This window comes from Ovis aries, chromosome 6 (assembly GCF_016772045.2).
Source record: "Ovis aries strain OAR_USU_Benz2616 breed Rambouillet chromosome 6, ARS-UI_Ramb_v3.0, whole genome shotgun sequence".
NCBI classification, from domain to species: domain Eukaryota; kingdom Metazoa; phylum Chordata; class Mammalia; order Artiodactyla; family Bovidae; genus Ovis; species Ovis aries.
This window is the reverse complement of record NC_056059.1, coordinates 20,323,703-20,343,130: the sequence shown is the minus strand read 5'-3', so window position 1 is coordinate 20,343,130 and position 19,428 is coordinate 20,323,703. Positions and strand designations below refer to the sequence as shown.

At 36.3% G+C, this 19,428-nt stretch overlaps 1 protein-coding gene across 5 annotated transcripts in view; it reads left to right on the top strand.

Annotated features, from left to right (window-relative positions):
- Positions 1-19,428, top strand: part of TET2 (tet methylcytosine dioxygenase 2) — a 135,427-nt gene that overhangs the window by 71,858 nt on the left and 44,141 nt on the right. The window lies entirely within an intron of this gene.

Here is a 19,428-nt window from a genome sequence, read left to right as displayed (position 1 = left end):
AAATCTGAGTCCTATCTATTTTTCTTGTCCAGCTAAAAGTTTGTCAAATTTGTTTATCTTTTCAAAGAGCCAACTCTTAGTTTGTAAATCTTTTCTGTTGTTTTTCCGATTTTATTTCTTCTCTAATCTTTATTAGTTCCTTCCTTCGGCTTTGAGTTTAGTTTACAAGCCTGTATTTTAAGCTAGAGTCAAATTATTCATTTGTGCACACTAAATGAAAGTTAAGATACCCTAGATTTTGGAAATTGAAATTGTGAAGGCTGTCTATATTTTCTCGTGTTGTTCTATAGATACATAAAAAGTTGTATTCATGTTATTAACCTCAATTTTATTAAACTTTTCATTATTTAAAAAAATGCATTCATTCTCCACCACACCCTTCTCCCACTAAAAGACTCCATGGAAGTTTATTTTGCAAATGTATCTGCTTTTTTGTTTTCTTTTTAACTACATCAAGTCTGAGTTTAATTCTTGACTCATCAACCCTTCTGAGATGAAACTATACAGCTGCACTATGAAACAGCCTACAGTGGCTATTTTTAGGACTAGAACTCAACACTTTTGCTGAAATGTGACAGTACACTTACTTGATTATCATGATTATAAAGGTAGACTTTAGGGAGATTGTAGTGGGCTTCCCATGTGGCTCAGCTATTAAAGAATCCGCCTACAATATGGGAGACCTGGGCTCCATCCTTGGGTTGGGAAGATCCCCTGGAGAAGGAAAAGGCTAGCCGCTCCAGTACTCTGGCCTGGAGAATTCCATGGAGGAGTCCATGGGGTCACAAAGAGTTGGACACGACTGTGCGGCTTTCACTTTCAGCTCTTCAAGTCTACTCAGAAGCAGTAAAGTCAGAAGAAGCATACTAAAATTTTTAAGCCAGTTTTAATCAAGTTGAGTGATTGTGCATCAAAGCTTATAGTAATCATCACAAATAACCTTGCTCAAAATTACACCCTAATTGCTATCACATCTATGCCCTTCTCATTTCAAGGTTTTATGTTATCTTTGCTTGACCAAATAGATTTCTTGTTATTTTAAGATCTCTGTTTCAAGTCTCCTTTCTATAAATTACCTGAAGCATTTCCCTTTACTCGATGCTTTTATTTCATTGCAACTGAAGATATCCTAAAAATTCTTAAGAGCTTCTACAAAAATCATCTCCAGTATAATGTATGTTCTGTGATTCTGTGTTTGTACGAGCCTGACAGCATTTATCTTCTTTTCTAATTAGCATTTATCTTCTTTTCTAATTGTATTTATTTATTTTTGTCTGTGCCATGTGGCTTTCAGGATCTTAGTTCCCTGACCAGGCGATCAAACCCTGGCCCCTGGGAGTGAAAGTGCCAAGTCCCAAGCACTGTACCACCGGGGAATTCCTTCATTGATTTTCTTAAAACTCTGTGATGCACCTCTAAGTTAGGTATAAGTTTCCTGAGAGCACTATGACAGTCATCATTGTGATTCTCATGGTATCTAGCATAGTACTCAGCTCACATGCTTAATAAATGGTAAGCTGAACTACAGATTTGAAAGTGTATGTTAGAAAATATACCATGAAAGTTTATCATGTATAATAATATAGATATAATGCTTGCTTTTACAGAAAATGCCACATGAGACTTTTTAATAAAAATCAAATATTCTTCAAGTAAGTAGCATTTAAACTGAAAAGAATGGGTTATTTCAGTTTCTTTCTGTAGTAACATCTTATGATCACTTAGCAGATCATGAAATATATGTTCAAGAAAATTAATGAAAAGAGCTTTTTAAACCTTGTGAGTCTTGACTTATATTTATTACCCAGAAGCTGAATTCTTATTCTGCATATTATAATTTCAATTATTTAAAGCTTAAATTAGCTTGGAGATATTTAAAATCTTTGATTGGTAACTCTGTGGCAGTCTTCCAAAGTTGGAAATGTCGGAGTGGGTTCTGAGGAAAGATTTAGAGTTTTGAAAGTATTATGAATGAAAAAGCAGAAAGGAATACAGCATTTCCCCAGTATTGCTTCAATAATGCCATTTTAAGCATCATCTCAAAGCATTAACGATAGTTAAGATGAGATCAGTCAGTTTTCTTTTTTTTCTTGGCTGCAATGATTTCACCATCTCTTCAAGCTGCCTCTTGCCACAAAGAGAACATTTAAACATGGGAATTTGCCTTGAATTGTAAGAAACTGAAAGGGGACCAGAATGCCAACTCAGTTCTGGGATTATACCCCATAACCTCTTTCAGCAGTTGCAGAATTTTTATGCAGTACCATAAATGGGTGGCCTGAGGAACATTTTAACTGTAAGTCAGTACCTTTGAATAGAAAAGTCTGACAATTTAGAGCTCTGTTTTCTCCATCTGTGACTAAAGAAATTTTCCCATTAGGAGACACACCATAGTTTCCTTCTACCTGTTGTTTTCCCCTCAAATAAAATTAATTTTGCTTCAGAGTATTTTATGATCTGTCCATAGGGTCACAAAAGAGTTGGACACAACTCAGCAACTAAAACAAAAAACAAAATTTTATGATCTTATTGCTCACCATGGGTTTAGAAGACTGTGTAAAACATTTCCACACTTTGAATACTGGAGTTAGTGGGCTTGGAGTTTGGTTAGAATTTCTTGGGGAGATGAAAGAGGACAAGTAGAGTAGAAATAAATATTTTTAAAGCCAAAGACTAATAATGCAAATGAGTGTTTGTTTCCAATATGTTTATTTCTCTATAATTCTTTGCAACAGGTAAGGGAAAGGAAAGTTGAAAGGAAATACTGTTTTGAATTTTAATAAAGTTTTTTCATGGAAATGTTGGTACTTCTGCTTCCTACATTTCTGTAACCTTTATGAATTAATCTGGGATGTTCTTTTTCTTCATCTTAATTCAGTGACGGTACCATTTTATAAGATGACAGTTAAAGTCTGAGTGTGTATACCCACTGAGAGATGGAAAGAAAGGGGTGCAAGGGAAAGCTACAACTTTTAGAGAGCTGGTGATATTTTACATGTACATTATTTCAGATTTATGTTGCATATAAGTGCATGCTAAGTCCATCTCTTTGCAACTCTATGGATAGTAGCCTGCCAAGCTCCTCAGTCCACAGTATTCTCCATGAAAGAATACTGGAGAAGGTTGCCATGTGGATTCTTTACCACTAGCGCCAAAGGAAGCCATATGTTGCATATACCATATTCAAATATAACTGAAGTGTAAACATGACAATTTGATAAAAGACAGAAAAATGTATGACATTGTCTATTATATTTTTTTCTCTGGAAAATTCTGTTTTCTATGAAAATGCCATGAACTTGTGTTATTCACTGATTTATTAATTTGAAATGATTTTCAAACAAAAGCTGATTCATTTTTAGTGAATTTAGTTATAGTCATGATAACAGATGTAGGTATGTTTGTTGTGCAGATCACTGGCCAAATCAACCTCTAACGCATCCTTTGGTGTGACCTGTGAATCTGTCAGTTCAGTTCAGCTCAGTTCAGTCCAGTCACTCAGTAGTGTCCAGCTCTTTGCGACTCCATGAACCGCAGCACACCAGGCCTCCCTGTCCATCACCAACTCCTGGAGTCCACCCAGACCCATGTCCATTGAGTCGGTGATGCCATCCAGCCATCTCATCCTCTGTCGTCCCCTTCTCCTCCTGCCCTCAGTCTTTCCCAGCTATCCCCCAAATAATGCTGTCGTTGTATGGAAATTACTTTGTAGGTAATTAAGTCTTGTTATGAATATTCAGATGATATTAATATTCAGATGATATTTTTAACACAGACATAGTCAAAGTATATTTTTAGTTTTTCTCAGTGTTTAGATTTAGTGAGTTTATAATCCTTTTGTTTTTTTCCTTTTTCTTATCCTTTCCACATACGCTCTGTGAAGATTTACATTAGCGCAATGCTACATTAAAAGAACAGTCACCCAGATTACACCCTGAGAGCCGCCTTTCGCTTAATTTTAATGGCATAATTTAAATGGTCTATTTAGCTCACACACAGAAAATTAGCGATTTCTGAGTACTAGAGCAAAGTAAGATAGTTTCACGAGTTAAATTGCTGCTGGGAATCTGAATTTCCTGTTTGTCTTCATTTATTTTTAAAATTATGCTTCAGGGTTGTTTTATATTCAATATTATTGCTAAAGACTGTACTCTAATATATGGTAGGTTTAAAAGCATTTAGAGAGAAAAAGAGTTTTGTGGTTATGTTATCAAAAGTTTAATTGTTGACTTCAAGGTTGAAGAAATTTCTGATAGGAGAATTATTTTTCCCTAAATATATAAGTATATCGGCACTTTCGATGTTTAGAAAATATTCATAAAAAGCTAGATTTTCTATTCCTATTCTATTCAACATTATCCTTAATTGGATTCCTTATATTACTGTAGTTCCTCAGCCATAATCTGATTTTATTTCTATTATTTATACTTAGTGCATAAAAAGTTACTTTGTGTGAGTTCTTGTGCTTCCATTACATTTTTATGTGATCTGGTCTTGGACAATTAGGAATGGCTTTCTTGATATGGCAGGTGGTAACACAGACATCACAAAGACTATAAGATTTCATCTTAAAACCAAGTATTCATTTGTCTCTTTAAATATCTATATATAATGTAAATCAGTTTTTATATTAATTAAATGACTCTGCTCTTAAAATTACCAAGAAAGATTTGTTACCGTTAATTGAAGAATTTTGAATCACTGTTTCAAAACATTTTGGTTTGAGATTTTGTAGCCATTTCTAAATATTTTCATCAGGACAGAAGAGATTTTGAGCTAAAGGCAAAAGCCTTTTCTAAGGAAGAGTTAAAGTATTAGAACGGTAATGTAACTGGAAGTTAGGGAGAATAGTTTTTACATGTTTAATTTGAAGTTAAAGCAAGGCACATGTGATATCTTTGGCTCTCAAAGATGAACTCAGAGCTCTTTACACCTAAGTTATGGATATGAATTTATATTTTCCTAGACCACAAGTTCAAGATCCATGTACATATTTAAGACTGCATAAAGTCATCATGTACATCTGAATTAGGATTTTTTAGTGTGTGCTATTTCGTGGGATGTTGGTTTTGCAGGGTATTCTGTAAACTATGATTCTGCACTGAAGCTATGTCTAGGAAATGCCACGCATGCATTGACTTTTTTGGGATCCCACCATCATATTAAAGGCTTTGAGGACTTTCATTAAAGGAAGATTTAAATTTATTCATAACCCAGTTTTCCTTATTTTCTCTCAGCCTCGTCCTTCCTTTTAAAAAACACGTATTAATAACCAATAGAACTAGTACTTTATAGATCATATGATGTGACCTTGTTCCTATAGTGTGGCTGTCTATTTGTGTTCTTGCAACTTACATACAGACTAATCCCCAGTGTATTTAGCAATGCACTTAAAAAGTGACTCAGAGGGAGAGGGAGAGGGTGGGATGATTTGGGAGAATGACATTCTAACATGTATACTATCATGTGAATTGAATCACCAGTCTATGTCTGACGCAGGATGCAGCATGCTTGGGGCTGGTGCATGGGGATGACCCAGAAAGATGTTATGGGAGGAGGTGGGAGGGGGTTCATGTTTGGGAATGCATGTAAGAATTAAAGATTTTAAAATTTAAAAATAAAAACTAAAAAAATAAATAAATAAATAAAAGTCACTGAAGGCTCAAAAAAAAAAAAAAAGAGACTTGCTAGAGATGTCAAGAATGTATCATTTGGGGATGGACACCATTGCCCAGAATCTGCTCCTTAATTTGAAAATCCAGAAACCCAATTTTATCTTTCTCTCAGAGTTGATTGGATTGAATGATTTGTTTTAATCAAATGCACATGAAGTTGGTGTTTAAATAAACATATATTTCTCAATTCATAATCAGAAATTCACACTTCTAAATATGATATACGTATGTGCCTTGTCCAGAGTACTTGCATTTAGGGTGCCCGGTGTTTCTTGGATCTGGTGAACTTAAGGAATATTTTCTTATCTAGATCTCAGTGAAGAAAGCACTCTTCCTCACCTGTAGGAAAATTTGCTCACCTAGTGACTGTACTCATACTGGCCAATCCAGAGTTTCTCTTCCCAGGACAGTATATGGAGTGCTTATATCACCATAAGGAGCACCCAACCTGCTTCTCTGCCGGGAACTGACCGCCTCCATCTAGCCACATTTTGGCTCAGAGGTTGACAGGTCTGTGTTTCATATCTATATCTGCCCTGTATCAGCTATGCCAAGCTTCTTTACTCTTTTAGCTTCTATTTACTTATTATTAAATGAAGTGAAAAGTATACTTTCCAGGCCAAGAGTAGTCTTTGTGATGACTTATTTCACTGAGACCCCAGTAGTTGTTGCTGCTAAGTCGCTTTAGTCGTTTCCGACTCTGAGCGACCCCATGGACTGCAGCCTACCAGGCTCCTCTGTCTGTGGGATTTTCCAGGCAAGAATACTGGAGTGGGGTGCCATTGCCTTCTCCACAGTAGTTGTTAATCGTAGCCACTTTTAAAGAATCATATCATTTTAGCACTCAGAAAGATCTTAGACATAATCCTGTTCATTTCCCTCTGATTATGATTGAGGTTTTTTGTTTTTGTTTTCAATTGTAGCATGCAGATGTTATGACTTGCTCAAAAATCTATATCCAGGACTAGATCTGAAGAGCTGGTCTTGTATATATATGTCTTATCCCACCAATTTTGTAATTAAAAATTTTTAATGATAGATATTTAATGCTTCTTCTGGATCCCTTAAGATTGTATATCCAGAGTAAGAGCCTTTCTGAGGGAAAAAAGTGTATAGCCTTTTTATTTCTATTTTGATACTAGTTAAAATATACACTATAATTTGGGGCAATAGGAAGTATTTATCAGATCTTATGACAGAACACAGAAGATCAAAAAAGATGAGAGTAACCTTCATAACTTATGGGAACATGTTTCTGATGAACACATGGTTATATACTCTTGTCAAGTAAAATCAAATAGTTGACGTTGCCCATTTTCTTAATGCTTTGTCCACTAGAAAATCTCTTTTACTTCTTTTCTTCTGGAAGGACAAAATTTATTCTATATTATGAAATAATATTAGTTTGAATATGAATATATCATTCTATTTTTTAATTTTTATGCCTCTGAATGATTAACCCTGTCAGAAATTATATAGAGTTCTTTTATTTTACTAGAAACTGTTTTGTTAGATTTATGTGACAGTTTTATTGGAAACATACTCCAGGATATAAAAATAAAAGCATTTTCCCCTATAGTTTACCTGCAAACATACCATGATATTGTCCCGCCATCCCCCACCCCACTGTCCCTATGGTGTCTTCTTGGCTAGACTCTATACTTTTGACAGCATCCTATCTTGGTCTTTGAAAGTCAGTCCTATTCATCTTAAAACTCCCAAGTCAAGCCTAATTCAGTACTCTTCCTCTCCCAGCAGAGTCTTTATCTGTGGCTCCAACACGTGGAGAGTCTGACTCTGGAATATCTCTGCCCCCGCCTCCTCTATTTTAAACACCAGCAGGAGGAAGTTAGGCAAGGCTAAGGAAGGATGGAGAAAACTTAGGGTCCCTTATTCACCTGCAGGACAGGCTGCAGGACTTTGAATGGTGCTCTTTTGGTGGTGGACATTGACTAACTACTGGGTGTCCTCTGTGGGGCGGGCATTCAAGCACTGGCTCTCTGGGCACCCGTGGCTCTTGAGAGGGGTCCACAGGGGCTCTTCCTACGCGGCTCCCCGACCAGGAAGCCTGTCCTCTGTCCCTTCTGTCACTACATCCAGTTCAGATTTGCCTACAGCAAGTCCACGCTACACCCTCTCTGTGCCAGGGTGCTTGTCCACTGGACAGATCTTCAGATAGTGTGTCAGTGAGGTCAAGCCCAAAGAACAACGGTTTTTGTAATACATTTTTTTTTTAATTGAAAATGTCAGACATTGGATAGAGAGTATTCCAATAAGTGTATCCCAGTGTCCTAGTGAAAATAAGCCACTCACAATTAGCTGTTCTAATGATGAAAATGGACTGAAGCTGAAAAATCCAACTTTTATAATTTATGAGAAACGATGCTTGTGACACATGGCATTTGTAATTATGTTTGATCATCTTTTCCCCCAACACATATTAATTTGGTGAGAGTGAGAGACCAGGAATAAGTCCAAATTCAAGAAACAATCCCAGGATTAACACATATGTGGATAATTGAAAACTGACAAAAGAGCGTGCCCATCTCACCGGCTGGGAAACCAGTTGACTCGAGCTGTAAACTGTAAGCAGATCTGTTTCCAAACTGTCAGGTGTCTGCACATTTCACATGCAGACTTCTGTCTCCAGGCCTCTTCTCCAATCTTCATTGACATTTCTCCTCTCTCCGCCCTCAAATCGTCTGTTATTCAACTGTTGTCTATGCTGTTATTTTTAAGATAAACACATTTTAAAACTTGCAATATTGAAATTATATAGTTTCTACTGAGGATTATGAAAACCGGGACAAGTCCTCTCTATAAGCATAGGTAACACACCACAGGAGCAAAGCAAAGTGCTTGTTGTGTGCGTAGCTACTTGTATCATTAATACACTTCTGGAAATGTAGGCATTTTCTCTGACATTCTGACACACTTGTGTGTTTGCTGGGTTTTTTCCCCCCAAATTATGGGAAGTATATCTTAAGGTATTTCTTAATATTAAAATTGAAGGTTCTTATTAGATGAGACATTGAAAAGTCAGTTTTGAAGTAAAAATATTAATTCACTTTATAGTCTCCATATTTAATGCATATATAAGGCATTATGTTCCAAGCTTAACATGTAATTTGGAGACACAGTCTGCTGTTGAAAGTAGGTTTTGCATAGATTGACTGTTTTTATTAAAATTTTTAGCTTTAATATTAAATTAATGAAAAATAACTTTTAATTTCTTAAGTTATGCCCTATAAAATCACTCTGCTTACTTCCAGAATGGGACTTAGCAATACTAATATTATATAGTAAGAAAATAAGTCAACCTGAGTGGAGAGAATTTGATAGATGCAGAAGATAAGGATGGAAATCTGTCAGGATTTTAGAGCACTACCCATGGGGACCTTCAGTAGACCAAACCGAGGCCCATTGTCCTGCATGCATCTTGAAATAAATATGTCGACTCAAGTTATTTCCCATTTTGGTGGGAAGAATCTAAAATAGTTTTGGAGAATAGTGGCATCTTCACAGGAAGGGTAGTGAAATATATCATCTTTACGCAATGTTTTCCATGTTAGGAACTAATTAATTCCTAACACCTGAATTACAATAGGGGCTGAGCCTGTCAAGGAGGCAATAGAGACACACAGTAATCTCCTAAGGCTGATGCTGAGACATGGGTACTTGAATAGCTACAGTGCTTGAAAGTAACTAGTCTTAAGAATTTACTCCCTGCAATGTGCCTGTGTCAGTAAACAGGACTCATATGATGACGGCAGAGTATTTTATATACATTCAATATTAGAACGTGAAGTCAAACATTTTTTATAGAAAAAAAATTATTGCCTTATCATACGGTAGCTATACATATCTATAAATTGAATTTTTTGGTCTCCTTGGAAAAAGCTGACATGAGATTTAAATGACTTTTTTTCCCCTTCTTTTCTTTTAGAGCAGTTAAAGCCACACCAACAAAATCAATAAACCAAAAAGTAAAAGCAAAAACAGAAAGCCCTCTTCACAAATTTTGAGCGTCATCTACAGCTTTATGTGGTGAGAGATGCAGCTACCATTCTTGAATGATTCAGAGAGAGTCAAATGGTGTTGAGCTAAATTACAACCCTAAATGCATATTGGTGAAATGAGATGCTGATCCATTTGCACACTAATGTGCTATTTTTAAGTCATGCATCATAGCATCTTCAAAGAGGCCTGTCATAATTATGATGGATTAGACTGCAGAGTCAGTCCTAGATGCAGTAATTGTTTCACAGATGCTGCCAATGTGACTTGAATTCATAATAAATTATTGTCAGAGAGGTGGGAGAAGGAGCAAAATCAAATACTAAAGGAAAGCTGCTGTGGCTGTTTTTGGTCTTAGGAAACCAAAAATGTTAGCTACTAGTCAAAAGGCTAGTATTTTCAACTGAGATATATGGGCTTCATTAATGTGTACCTCTAATACTGAGGATGAAGGTTGACATACTTGGAATTTTTACTTAAAGTTCTCAGTATCTTTCTCTTCCTCTCCCTTATAGCTTACAAAAAATTATCCTGGAGCATTAGCTGAAATCATGAAGTGGCCATAACATATTCTTGTACATTTCTATTATCTGGTTATAACTTGACCTTTAGAATTTCCAAAAAATTGGCTGTATTTGTAACAGACAAAACTGTTCTTTTTGGTTCTTTAGAAGACCATACTTCATGCTGAACATTAGACTGTTACAATGGAGAAACATAAATAATATGACTGCTACTACTGCTACTGCTATTGCTAAGTCGCTTCAGTCGTGTCCGACTCTGTGCGACCCCACAGACGGCAGCCCACCAGGCTCCCCCATCTCTGGGATTCTCTAGGCAAGAACACTGGAGTGGGTTGCCATTTCCTTCTCCAATGCATGGAAGTGAAAAGTCAAAGTGAAGTCGCTCAGTCGTGTCTGACTCTTAGCAACCCCATGGACCACAGCCTACCAGGCTTCTCTGTCCATGGGATTTTTCCAGGCAAGAGTACTGGAGGGGGTGCCATTGCCTTCTCTAAATAATATGACTAGTAAAATCTAAATTATGACATTTTAAGCTATGATGTAATTAACACTCATTATGTAGGTAACTTCTGAAACTGCTTCTTTAGGCTTTGAACAAATTGCCAAAGCTGGTAGTATGTGTACCCAGTTTAAGCAATGAGTTACTTATTACATTTGTGCATGCTCAGTCATGTCTGACTCTTTGCGACCCCATGGACTCTAGCCCGCCAGGCTCCTCTGTCCATGGAATTCTCCAGGCAAGAATACTGGAATGGGTTGCCATGTCCTGCTCCAGGGGATCTTCCCGACCCAGGGATCAACCCATGTTTCTTGCATCTCCTGCATTGTAAGCTGGATTCTTTACCACTGAGCCACCTGGGAAACTCATTATTATATTTTGATTAGCAAAGATAACTGTTAGAGCAGTTAAAGTAGGTGAATATATGCCATGTCTTTTCCTAAGTTAAAGATTCAATAGCCAGAAAAGTTTCCATGTTATTTATTGAATATTGCTTTTTTTTTTTAAAGGCACTGAGTTTTCTTTTTACATAGTCCCTTCTGTATCTGATAACTACTGATGTATATTCTACTTAGAACACTAGTTCTTCTGCCTCAGTGATTTTGGTAGATCTGTTTGGTAAACATTCGTTGTCATCCTTTTAAAACTAACTTTGACTTAGTGGCATATGTATTTCTCTCTTATGGCAAGAGGGAATGGAGTTAAATTCATGAGAGAAATTGGGATTGATGGCATGCAGACCTTGACAGGTGAAAGTGTTTTCCCCTCTCCTGTACTCCTGTGGCAATTGAATACTCATATTGTGTTACCAAAACCACAGTCCAGGGCAGTACAGAACTTATGCCTCTATGGTGCTGCCAGTTTAGCCCCTGTGGGAGCAATTATTTTGATGCCTAACTTGAGCAAACTGCTCAATTTTTACATCTGTAAAATGACAGAGTGGAACTAGATTTTTTCTTATGCTCGGAAATGTTTTATACATTGTCATGACGGTCATCATCACATTTATCATTCATTTTGAATAATTAAAAATTTCTTAGCCTTGCAAAAGTTTAACATACTGTTCAGTAAGTCTATAGACAAGAGTGCTTTGTCCATTGCTCTTCTGGAAATAAGGAAGACTACTGCAAATGAGGAAGACTACTTCTTTGGAAGGACTGATGCTAAAGCTGCAACTCCAATACTTTGGCCGCCTGATGCGAAGAGTTGACTCATTGGAAAAGACTCTGATGCTGGGAGGGATTGGGGCAGGAGGAAAACGGGACAACACAGGTTGAGATGGCTGGATGGCATCACGGACTCGATGGACGTGAGTTTGAGTGAACTCTGGGAGTTGGTGATGGACAGGGAGGCCTGGCGTGCTGCGATTCATGGGGTCGCAAAGAGTCGGACACGACTGAGCGACTGAACTGAACTGCAAATAAAATGGCACGTATTTGTTCTCAGGGAACTTTCATTCTATTTCCAAAAAAAAGAAAAGAAACAAATATGATTTGTTAATATTTCAGTAGCTTTAACAGTAGTGTGCCTAGAACTACCTCTCAACAGTTTGCAAGAGCAGATTGTGAAATTTTCAGGAATTTTGTGAGTTGGCGGTTGATAGCTTGAAATTAGCCGTCATCTGTCAGAACATCTCTTGAGGAATATGTTAAAAGCTCACTATTCATTTTAAAATTGTGACTAAATGCTATAACATTAAGTGTTGACACCATGAAAAAAAAATAACTGGGTAAGCTTAGCCAGTCTTCCTTTCTAGGTCTGCCAAAGGCTCTTCTGCCTATGTTCCTGCCGACAAACTTCCTAACAGTTTTAAGAAAAAATTAGTGCTTTAGTTTTGATTGGCCAATGTCCCTGTAGATGAGTCGTTGTTGTTATTGTAGAAATTGAATCTTATTCTAAAATGAAAATTTTCTCTTCTGATTTTTATAGGTATACTTTTATTTGGCATTAACTATTTGACAATTGTATTTGGTATAAATTGTCATATACAAACATCCAAGAGCTGGTATTACTTTAAAAACATTTTAATATTGCTTCACAATGGAATAGCATCCTGATTAGTACTATACATCATATTAATTATATGCTCTCTAACGTAGGATAAATGAAGGATATTCCATTTCAATCTCAATTATGAGGATTCAAAAATGTTTCTGCTATCAGTCATGTAGAAGAACAGATATGAATGAATAAAAACTCTATTTCTGTTTTTAGTCTCTGTGAGGCAAAAGGAATGCCACACAAAAATATATCTCTAATACAAATTTACATTCATTAAAAAAAAATCCACTTAGTTTAATTGTGAAAAAAATTTCCCTTTTCCCCTTGAATGGTAAAAATATTAACTCTATTTTCACAGCTTAGCAGATAAAAATTATCTTGGAAGTTTTTTTGTCTTACATACAAATTATTGACTTCTGTAAGCTTGAAAAAAAATTTTATATTTATATACGCTGTAAAAATTACAGCAGGAAAGTTTTTATACAGGAGAGCTTTTATAAGCAGGAAAGTATTATACAATGATCAAAATGAACAGGTCTCATTTCTTTCTTCTTTCGTTACAAGATAAATAATGTTCCAATGTCAGTATAAAAGCATTCGGTGATTTTAAGAGTGCTGTTGCAAGTAGGCTCCTGGATTGTGTAATATTCTGGGGTATATATGCAAAAAGTGTGGTCTAGGACAAACTGAAGTCAAAGAAAATATTTCTTTTCTCCCTCTAAAATGGTACTTTTTTGGTTTAAATTGTCTGAATTAGATTCATAGACCAGTAACAAATAATTCTCAAATAAAAGTTATCCCTATCCAAAAATGAAAAGATAATATATAATTTTTCTGTCCTCCCTGAAAGAGTTAACCATGTAACTTTCTACATCTGATGGTTGTACTCAGTAAAGGAATTGCTGTCATAGACAGAATAGAATTCTAATACTAGGATTAAATTAGTGTTTAAAACTGGCTATTGTGTTTAAAACTCCATATTGAAATAAATTTCAAGTCACCTTCATTTCTTCTTAGAAGCTATTATTATGCTCATAAAAGATTTGCAAACTCCATCCATTGTAATTCTGTTCTTGACACTTTAAAGAATGTCCAAATTATGTGGTATGGATTGTAATAATGTATTACTTTATATATAAATATCTTTTTTTTTTTTGGTCACAGCATAAGACTTGTGGGATTTTTATTTCCCAACCAGGGATTGAATCCATGTCCTCTGCATTACAGAGAAGTCCCCACTTAATATATAAATATTTTTTATCTAAAAAGTAAGTAGGACAATATGTATTCAGAGCCTGCAAATTTCATATAATATATAACAATATAATGTACATGTGTATATATATGTAAATACATTTTGTTTGGTGTATATGTCAATTGATTTTACAGTTGCCAGAAAAACACATTTTTTCCTATAGTATTTGGAAAAATAAGGGACCTAATTCTATAAAGAATTATCTAACTTATATCTGTGCTTCTTAATTTCTTTTAACTGAAGTATAGTTATTTTACAATGTTTTGTTAGTATCAAGTGTACAGCAAAGTGATTCAGTCATATGCATACACGTTGGCCCACACACATATATTATTTTTTGGATACTTTTCCATTATAGGTTATTATAGGATAATGAGTATAGTTCCTTGTACTATACTTTAGGTCCTTATCGTTTACCTATTTTATATACAGTAGTACACATATCCAAATCTCCTAATTTATCTCCCCCACCGTATCCTTCCACTGCTACCCCCTACTATTGCCTTTGGTAACCATAAGTTTATTTTCTATGTCTGTGAGCCTATTTCTTTTTTTTGTGAACAAGTTGATTTGTATCAGTTTTTAGATTCCACATGTAAGTAATATTAATATGATGTTTGTCTCTGTCTGACTTACTTAGCATGATAATCTCCAGGCCCATCCATGTTGCTGCAGATGGTATTCTTTCATTCTTTTCAATGGCTGAGTACTATCCCATTATATATTCAATACACACACCTCTTCTTTATTTTATTTACTTTTGGCTCTGCTGGGTCTTCATTGCTACACGTGGGCTTTTCTCAGGTTGCAGTGAGCAGGGGCCACCCCTCGTTGCAGTGCACAGATTTCTCACTGTGGTAGCTTCTCCTCTTGTGGAGCACCAGCTCTAAGATGGGCTCAATAGTTGTGTCTCCCAGCCTCTAGAGCACAAGCTGAACGGTTGTGGCTCACAGGCTTCATTGCTCTGTGGCCTGTGGGATCTTCCTGGAGCAGGGATCAAGCCCATGTCTCCTGCACTGGCAGACAGATTCCTTACCACTGAGCCACCAGGGAAGCTCCTCCCATATCTTCCTTATCCATTTATCTGTTGATGGACATTTAGGTCGTCCCACATCTTGCCTATTGTAAATAGTGCTGCTGTGAAAACTGGTATGCATATACAGTTTTAAATTAGAGTTTTCTCTAATATATGCCTAGGAGTGGGCTTGCTGGATCATATGGTAGATCTATTTTTAGCTTTTTAAGGAAACTCCACAGCAGCTGTGCCAGTTTATAGTCCCACCAACAGTGTATGAGGGTTCCCTTTTCTCCATACCCTCTCTAGCATTTGTTATTAGTAGACTTTCTGATGATGACCCTTCTGACTGGTGTGAAGTGATAATTCATTGTAGTTTTAATTCTTATTTCTCTAATAATTAAGAATATTGAGAATCTTTTCATGTGTCTGTTAGCCATCTGTATGTCTTCTTTGGAGAAATATCTATTTAGGTCTTCTGCCCATCTTTTGATTGGATTCTTTTGGGTTTTTGTTTTTTTTAAATATAAAGGTGTATGAGCTGTGTGTACATTTTTAAAATTAAGCCCTTATTGGTAGCATTATCTGCAAATTTTTTCCCCATCATTCTCAGGCTGTGGACTGAGGAAGTCTTTAGGCAGCCTTTCTGCTGACGGGTGGGGCTGCGTTCCCATCCAGTTTGTTATTTGGCCTGAGGCACCCCGCCACTGGAGCCCAAGGCTATTGAATGGGGCGAGGTCTTGGTGCCAAAACGTCAGCCTCCTGGAAAGCTCACACAGATGAATGTTCCCCAGTGTATTCACCACCATTCCCCAGGAGGTCCTGCAAGACCAGCAGGTAGGTCTGGCCCAGGCTTCTATCAAATTGCTGCTTTGGCCCTGGATCCTGGTGCACATGAGATTTTCTGTGTGCTCTTTAAGAGCCTCTGTTTCCCCCAGTCCTGGGGAGCTCCTGCAGTCAAGCCCTACTGACCTTCAAAATCAAATGCTCTGGAGGGCTCCTCTTCCTGGTGCTGGATGGAACTCTCAGTTCTGTGGGAGAACCTCTGTGATATGATTATTCTCCAGTTTGTGGGTCGTTCACTTGAGGGGTATGGGATTTGATTATATTGGGAGCTCACCACTAGGCTGGTTGTGGTTCCGTCTGTATGTCTTTAACTGTAGGAAGTGTTTTCTGGTAGGTTTGTCTTTTTCAAGGATGGTTGCTCTGTAGATTGTTGTGATTTTGGTGTGCTCACTAAGCTCCTTCTAATTTGCCATCTTGGCTGCTCTCATATGCTTCTTAATTTTTGAAAAATGGTAATGCCCTCATTTTGGAGAAACCTCCAAAGACTACAAATCAATATTAATGATTCTGAAAGCTAAAGGTTATTTTTTATTAAAGATTATATCAATGATTACAAGTATCAGTTTAGCTCAGAGCTACCCAATAGAAATGAAACCTAAGCCACATTTGAAATTTAAAATTTTCTAGTACTCACAGTAAAACAAGTAAAAAGAAACAAATGAAATTCAATGATCTATTTTTACTTATTATATCCAATATAGCACTGTTTCAGCATGAAATAAGAATTGACTTATATTTTTTTGGCCCACACTAAGTTCTTTGAAATACAATGTGTATTTATACTTACAGAACTACTCAACTTGGACTAAACAGGTTTCAAAGGCCCAATGGCCGTGTGTGACTAGTGACTATGCACATCTAGGCCATCTCTTAATATTTGAAAGGAAGTGGGTCCAGCAGAAATCAAAAAAAATATCACTTTGTTCTGTTGTTTTACTTTGTCCATTATGAATTATGACCTTTTAAGTTTTATTTATTTATATGCATGCCTAAATGTTATAAAATGACACATTTTAAAGGCAATCTCCCTCTCAGTGCTGTTTTCCAGCCTCTCCATTCCTTTTCCTGGAAGCAAAGTATTTAAACCAGAGCTCATTTTATTTTTATTCTTGTAAATATACAGGTTGTGGCATTCTTATACATACTGTCCTGCAGCTTTCTTTATTTCATTCAATTACTTGGAAATACTTTATCGAAAATGTAGGTTGTTTCCAAACTTTTGCTCGTGCAAAAAGTGTGCATACATCATTTAACACATATATATGAGTATATTTGTTAGAAAAGTTTTTAAAACTGAAGAATCAAAGGAAGTATTTACAGAATTCTGTAGCTATTGCTAAATCCCCTCTATGTTATTTGTACTAGTTTTGACTCATTTTTTCTGTTTGATGGTTGATTTGTTTTCCTCTGTCAATTTGTATGAGTCTTACATATCAAGAAAAGTATTACGTGACTTTTGACTTTGCTTAGGGGCTTATGTTTGCATGCATACACTTTACTGAACCTCCTCATCTTTCATGGCTTCAGATTTTGCGTCACAAAGAACTTTTCCAGTCATTAGATTATGCTTTTAAGTTTTGTAAGACTGTTGTTAAATGTTTTAGTGATTTGTTTTCCATATTCAGATGTTAAATCTATCTAGAATGCATTTTGGTATAAGAGATAAGGAATCAATCCAACTTCATAATTTTTTCAGAATACTATCCTATCGATCTAATATTACCTTATACAATATTTCTATGCATGTTTGAATCTATTTCTTTATATTCTATTCCATTGGTCTTATAAACACCCTAGTATCTATTGATGTGCAAGTACAAGCTGTTCTAAGTAGAGCTTTTGTTGCTTTTTAATATCTTTCAATTTGGCCACTGCCCTGCTCAGGCTGCATCACAGTTCTCTTTCACATTATCCCTGGATATCCAATTTGTTTATTTTTCCACATTAACTTTAGAGTCTGGCTTCTTAATTCCTCAAAACATTCTGCTAGTATTTTTATGAAAATATATTAAATGAATTGGTTGATTTGACCACTGTGTAAGAAGATATATTACCTTTCTACTTGTTTTGTGTTTGTGTTTGTAGATCCCTCAGTCTTAGGTCTTTCACATATCTTTTTAAGTGTATTCTTAGTGTTTAAAAAAAGTTTACAGTTTTTTATTTCACCAAAGCTTCTGACTAGTTGTTGCTATGTACCAATGTGATTGATTTTTTTTTTTTCCTCTAGCTACTTTACTATCCTTTGTAACAGTTTTTCAGTTAATTCTCTTGGTTGGCCAGTGTACAATCTTATTCTCTGCAAATGGTAACTTTAGTGTTGCTTTCCAATATTTATTTCTTCCTCTGTTTCATTTGTCCTGGTTAGTAAGCAGTGGCTATTTTAATAGACCTTTTTTATAGCCCAAAGGGAAAATAGTCTTGATTTCTTTTTCTGCTTACATCCTTAAAATAAATTTAATGAGAAAAACTGTGGGAAAATAAAGCATGACTCCATAATAAATGGGGCAGCATTCACTTTATATAATGGATTATTTTTTTATTTTTAATGCCCATTTCATCCTGCTTTCCCTACTGTTTAGACTTTGAAATGTCCATCAATATTGGTCTCAAAAATGTTTGAATGAATGACTGAATAAAGAAATGAACTCAAGATGAATAAAGTTATATCAGTCTACGGAAACTGATTAGATGTTTACTCTATAGTAAGCACAAAAATAAACAGAGTAGGATATTTTTAAAGAATTCACAGTCCATTAATAGAGACCAAGCAAGATACAGTTGCATGTGATGTGTTCAGCAGGAGACTATTTATAAGGTAAAGAAGGAGAATAGAAATGGGAGTGATTAATTCTTCTGGAAAATCAGGAGGTAATCCCTAGAGAAGGTGATCTGAGACAGTTTTAGCTGGATACAGAAGTCACTGGGCATGATAAGGGGACTAGGAAGGCATTCTAGGAGATAAAACAACAGAGTGGAGGTCTGAAACAGCTTACAGTGTTTGGGTATTTATAAGCTGTTGTTATGGTTGGAGTATAAGCTGTGGGAGCAAGTAGGAGGACAGAAGAATGGAAACTTGCATATGAAAAACAATGTCTATTAGGCAGGAATTCGCAGAAGAAGGAAGCAGCCGGATCCTATAGAGGAAAATACAGAATCGCTTAGAAAGGGCATATAAATTTACTTTCACCCCTATATGCCATCCCCTGGAATGTTAACACTGCAGGGACCGTGCCTTGTCTTCCAGGTGGTTTGGGTGAAGAGTTTGAGAACTGCTGATGCAGGCAATAAGAGTTAGTAAAGTGTGCGGGCTTCCCTGATAGCTCAGTCGGTAAAGAATCTGCCTGTAATACAGGAGACCCAGGTTCGATCCCTGGGTTGGGAAGATCTCCTGAAGAAGGAAATGGTAACCCACTCCAGCATTCTTGCCTGGGCAATCCCATGGACAGAGGAGCCTGGCGGGCTATAGTCCATGGGGTTGCAGGACTCGGACACAACTTAGAAACCAAACCACCACCAAAGTGTGTGAAGAAGGGTATGACACCAGATTTGCATTTTAGAACATTCCCTTTGATAGCAGTTTGAAGGATCCTTGCAAG